The 6,171-nt window shown below is 40.1% G+C and overlaps 1 non-coding gene across 1 annotated transcript; it reads left to right on the top strand.

Moving 5' to 3' along the window:
- Positions 1-549: 549 nt before the first annotated feature.
- Trnak-cuu (transfer RNA lysine (anticodon CUU)) lies at positions 550-622 on the top strand. The gene has a single exon. It is a non-coding gene; the product is annotated as a tRNA-Lys (tRNA).
- The last annotated feature ends 5,549 nt before the right edge of the window (positions 623-6,171 follow it).

The following is a 6,171-nucleotide window of genomic DNA, read 5'->3' on the forward strand; positions in this document are numbered from 1 at the left end:
TCCTGTTTTATCCACTTAGGGATATTTTGTATCTTTGTCAGAAGTTGAGGTATGGGCTTTTTTTAACCCAAAGGCCAGTTTTGCCAAGAAGACAAGCTCCCAGTGGAGTGTCTTTGGTGCTCAACGTTTTCTCGGGAGTAGAGTGGTGTTGTCAGGAGTAATTGTGTCTCTTTGGCATAGAAATTTTAGGTTAGATTAAAGGCCATTTTTTACAGCTCTTTGAAGAGGCTGAAGATTATACTATCTATACTAAATATAATCTCTATGTAACTAAAAGACCTGATAAACTTAAAAATAAATATGACAAACATATAATTCTCAATACCTATCTAACTTTGAAGACTAAAAGAATAAACAACTGTGCAATATATGAAGACAATGATCTTCAACTGTAAACAATGTCATAGTATCAGAGGTAGAAATGTACAGTGTAATATGGTAGATGTATCAATACAATATGGACAAAGTTATAAGCATACTCATACAAAAATAGAGGTAGGAACACTCATATTCAATATTTAACATATCAATATACAAGAAACAGTACCAGCCCGGCTAGCTCAGTCGGTAGAGCATGAGACTCTTAATCTCAGGGTCGTGGGTTCGAGCCCCACGTTGGGCGCCAAATGTGGTGGCGCAAATAAATGTAGACAGATTATATAGATATATACAGCTTTAATAAGGAAATAAACTTACAGGACCACAGGTTCCCGCAGAGCACTGGAAAAGCGGAACAAAAGAAAAAGCGCTGCTGGGCTCACGCCCGGCAGATTTATCCGTAAACATTAGCCCGAGGCGAACATGCCCCCAATGGGTGGGGCTATGTCCCTACACAGACTACAGGGTGGTTTTAAGTTAAAAAAGAAAAATTTTATTTTCTTATTTGAATCAAAAGATTCTTTTAATCTTAAATGTCCTAAGGATTCTAAGCAATTTATTTGTTTTAATTTTATGTGATTTTTACTTTTACCTTTTTGTACATTTTAAGCCCTTTATACTTAGTATTTTTTTAAGATTCATTTTCATGTGTGTGTGTGTGTGTGTGTGTGTGTGTGTGTGTGTGTATGTGTGTGGTGTGTTTGGGCATGTGCATGTGAGACCAGATACCTGCTGAGGCCAGAAGACAGCAGTGAATACATGTGGAACTGGTATGACAAGTTATTTCTAGCTTCCCTATATAAATGTTGGGAACTGAGCTCTGGTCCCCTACAAGAGCAACAAACACTCTTTAACTGCTATGCCATCTCCCCAGCCCAGCAACGAACACTTTTCATGAAAAAAAAATGTTCATCATTCCCAAATCCTGAAGACCTGAGGATTCTAAACCCCTCCTTCTGCAAGAGACCCTCAGAGATCAGCAAAGGGGTAAAGAATTGGCACCAGATGCTACTCATCTTAAATAAAATCTGGTTGCATTTTGTACAAAGTCATAGTTACCACCACCAGTGGGTTTCATCTCACAGCTCTTATTATATTTGAAGCTGGTGGGGCTAAGTAAATGTCCTAGCATTGCTTACTGTGGTTAAATCAAGACATGATTTATTTGGTGCAAACTTATCCTCAAAACTCAGTAGCTGAGCTGGCTTTCCCTGAAAGAATCAATGGTCAGGCCACAGTTAAAAGGGCTCATCAAGACCAAGGCTGGGGAACGTGACACTGCTCTAGGGAGGCTGCAGTGTGGGTAGGATTGGTTCTAAAGGAAGGCTTGGTCTTAATCAGGCTGTCTCAGTTTGGGGTTCTTGGCAGATGGTAGTGATTTTATCTTTCCCTTTGAATTTCCTTGTTACCTGCATTTCCTCACTCTATTTAGCAAACAAGCCCTGGGCCACTGCAGACAAGAGAGGAAGGTCCTGGGAAGACAGGTCAGGAGGGGGAAAGCATTCCTTGATAAAGGCTGCTTCTAAGAGCTATAAATAGAAGACTTTCTCCAACTGTGGCTAGATGCTATATTGGGAGTCATGTAACAGTCTACATTCATGCAAGACAGTCTTGCTCAAGCAGCTCTGCTAAGAGAGGAGGTGTCTTTGCTGTCACCTTCGTCACCTTCCGTGACAGTCAAAAGAGGAGGCCAGGCTAAGCTCCACTCTAAATCCTCACTTCTCATTAAGGTAAAGAGTGTGGTGGTTGCCAGCATGTGCAGGCAGAACTGCTGTATTTGCACTATTAGAAACGGGCAGTGAAACCGACTCCCAAAATTCTATTTACTTAATCTCTTGCTGCTATGATTGAAGTGAAATGAATTCTTTTTAAAAAAAAAAGATTGAATGGAGTCTTATATTTAATTTTTCTTTGAATGAAAGTAATTTCACTTTAAAAAGGAAAAAATCCATTCACATACTTAAAACTGTGCCAATCACTGATCTCACACTCGCATGAAGGATTCCTCAGATTCCCAGGGTGTTTATTTTAATGTATGAGATTTTCCTACAGAAGCTCTATCTCGGGGTCTCTGTTCCTTCCATAAATTCTACATCACGCTTGACATACTAAGTAGTTTTTGGTAATAATTCTTACAGCTCTATGGAAAACAGATGTGCAGGATGGGGAAGCTTGTGAAACCTTCCGCTTGTAACCATTCCAAGAACCTGAATATCCACACCATTGGGAGGCACGTCCCTCACAATCAGACCTGTCATTTGAATATCCACAACATTGGGGGCATGTCCCCAACATTCATACCTGTAGCCTGAATATTCACAACATTGAGGGGCAGGTCCCCGACACTCAGACCTGTCACCCGAATATCCACAACATTGGGGGGCATGTCCCTCACAATCAGACCTGTCGTTTGAATATCCACAACACTGGGGGGGGGGGGCACGTCCCTCACAATCAGACCTGTTGCCTGAATATTCACAACATTGGTGGGGCATGTCCCCAACAGTCAGACCTGTTGCCCAAATATCCACAACATTGGGGACACATCCCTGATGCTCAAACCTGTCATTTGTTTTGAATTACAAATGAAACTCCAAAGATGATGAGCAAAAGGAGCCAATTGTGGACACGTGTAAACCTGAAGGTCAATGACAAATTTAGTGACAGATAGGGTCCTCTCCAACTGATCAAAGGGCAGCCCAGCATGACGACTCATGGGACCCGCTCAGGTGCTTGATGCCAAGACTGATGCCCTGAGTTTTATCCCTTGACTGCACTGTGGACAAAAAGAACTGATTCCTACAAGCTGAACTCTGACCTCCAAGCATATACCCTGGCCCATCCTTGAGCACACACAGACAAATAAATGTAAGTTTTAAAATTCAGGAAAAAAAAAAACCGTAAGGGTTTACAAGTTACCTTGGTATTTGCTAGAGTTAAATCTAGAAGATGGGGATTCAGAGGTTAAAAGTTCAGGTATTTAAACCCAACTCAGAGGAACTAAAAGGGTGAGTGGTGTTGTGGTTGGCTTTGTGAATTAAGGTGACAAAGTTAACAATCCAGCAATCCAGAACCCTCTCAGAGGAAGAATGCTAGAAATGCACCCATCACAAAAGAGCTGCCTCTTGCACCTGCCTGCAGCCTAGCATCCCAGAATCCTAACAGTCCAGCATCCCAGCTTCCCCAGCTTCCCAGTGTGTTAGTAAAGCTTCCCTTCATGTTAGTAAAGCAGGCTCCAGCACCCCAGCACCCCAGCTTCCCAGTGTGGTAGTAACACAGGCCCCAGCACCCCAGCACCCCAGCTTCCCAGTGTTTTAGTAAATCAGACTCCAGCACCCCAGCTTTACAGCATGTTAGCAACACAGGCTCCAGCACCCAGGCTTTCCAGCATGTTAGTAACGCAGGCTCCAGCACCAGGCTTCCCAGCATGTTAGTAACACAGGCCCCAGCACCCCAGCTTCCCAGTATGTTAGTAATGCAGGCTCCAGCACCCAGGTTTTCCAGCATGTTAGTAACACAGGCTCCAGCACCCCAGCTTCCCAGTGTGTTAGTAACGCAGGCCCCAGCACCCCAGCTTCCCAGTTTGTTAGTAATGCAGGCTCCAGCACCCAGGCTTTCCAGCATGTTAGTAACACAGGCTCCAGCACCCCAGCTTCCCAGTGTGTTAGTAACAGAGGCTCCAGCACCCCAGCTTCCCGCTCTTCCTGCATCTCAGCATCTACTAAGCCACAGAAGTTCAACCCTAGATTCAACGACCTACATGTGTCTGAAAGAACAAAGGAAAATCCTCTGGATGGTTAATATCATATGAAAGTCATCCAGTTTTTCCCAAATACTTTATAATATGTATTATTATAAAAGCAAATAAAACCAGGTATGCAAAGAAAGATTACACTGTGATTGGACCTCAAGCCATAAAACAATTATACCTAAAATCTCCTAAAATTACTGCAGAAAGTAATTTGTTACAGGAATAGAAAATACAAAATGTGGCATAGATGCTAGGCGAAAAAATGAATCAGAATTTTAATTTAATAACAGAAATGATATAGAGTAATGAGCTATAGAGGGGATAATGAGGCTAGGGCAGAAGGAAATATTAAAACTCATCCAAAAATCAGTAGTGAGGACAGAAAAGATGGAAAACTGGGCATAGCAACCCACAAATTCAAAAAGTCCAATGAGTGAGAAAAAAGAAAACAAAATAATTATGAAAAAAATCTTTATCTAACTGCTCTGTATCAAAGGAAGAAAAACAAAATGAGGAAACATTAAGGAAGAAAAAAAAGAATAAGAATAAATAATTACAAAGTGAATTAAAAGAAGGAACAGATTCAAAGTGGATTCCGGATAGTTAAGTTGATATTGTTATGAAACCAAGGAGGGCCAGCGCTGCGGCTGAGTGGTAGAGCACTTGCCCAGCAGGTCTGAGATACACATGATAATTAACACTAAATAAATAGCTAAATATATCTCTTATGATTCAAACATAATGCTAAAAGGACATAAGCAAAAAGGCTCCTGGAATTAAAGAGATATAGAATAATAATAAAGTTGATCAGTGCAAGCAGGAAGAAAGTGGTTAAGAATAAACAGTTCAGGAGAGTAGAGAGCACAATAGTAGATCAAAGTTCAAATAATTTCCCAAGTGTAAGCAAACAAAATACTGCACTCAAGAGACACAGTTTTTCAAAGTAGAAGTAAATAAATGTGTGTGTGTTACTACACAGAGAGCTAAAATATGGAAATTCATAAAGGTTAATAAGAATGCAAAAGTTCAAACAGTAAGCTAATATTAGGTTACTTGATGGACAGTGAGTTGAGTTGATAACTTAGAACAAAACCCAGCTTTCTCCTGAGGGTTATCCCAGAAGATGTAGATTACAAACACAATAGTAAAACTGTTCTCAGTAAAACCAGATTATGAGACTAAGATTCATTTTCAAGACAAAGGCAGTTAACCATAAATACTATTTCCTGTACAATAAGGAAAAACATGAACTGAATAAAACAATAGAAAATCAGTGTAGAAAATATACAACCTAAAAAATGGAGGGGTAATTTCAAAACTAAAAACTTATATAATGTCTAAAGCTAAAATGTGTAAGAATGGTCTCAACAACAGGATGCATTTGCTATAGATAAAAGTTGTCTTCATGTGCAGATAAAGCTTATTCAGCTAAAGAAACAGAGCAGAATAAATTTTAAAAGAAATGACCAAAGTGCAGGAAGGATGGCTCAGCAGTTCAGAGTACTTGTTTCTCTTCCACAACCTATAGTTCAGTTCCCAGAAGTTTACAACTGTCTGTAACTCCAACGTCAGAGGATTGCATGTCCTTTTGTGGCTCTGTGAGCACTGCACTCACTTGCACACACCCACAAATAGACACACAGTCAGACACACATACGCAGAGAAAGAGAGGTAAAAATAATAAAAAAATAAAACTTTTAGAAGATAACCAAAGGCTTAAGGTCCCATAGGACAATATCTATCAGAAGAACTTAAGGTAATGTATTTAACACAATTATGCATAAAAGTTTAAATATCAAAATGCAATGAGATGATTTTTGTTCTTAGACCTCCCGCTGTCTTTAGACTGTCCTTCATAAATTTAATAAGAAATTCTATAGTATTCCGAATTCCCTCCCAAATATATAACTTAGCAGTTATTAGTTTGTGGGGTAAATATGTGAGCAAATGCTTTATTCATTTGTTTGTTCTTTTTAAACAGGGTCTGACTCTGTACACCAGACGGGCCTTGAATTCACAGAGATCCACCTACCTCTGCCTCC

The sequence above is a fragment of the Chionomys nivalis genome, chromosome 1, assembly GCF_950005125.1.
Source record: "Chionomys nivalis chromosome 1, mChiNiv1.1, whole genome shotgun sequence".
Lineage (NCBI taxonomy): Eukaryota > Metazoa > Chordata > Mammalia > Rodentia > Cricetidae > Chionomys > Chionomys nivalis.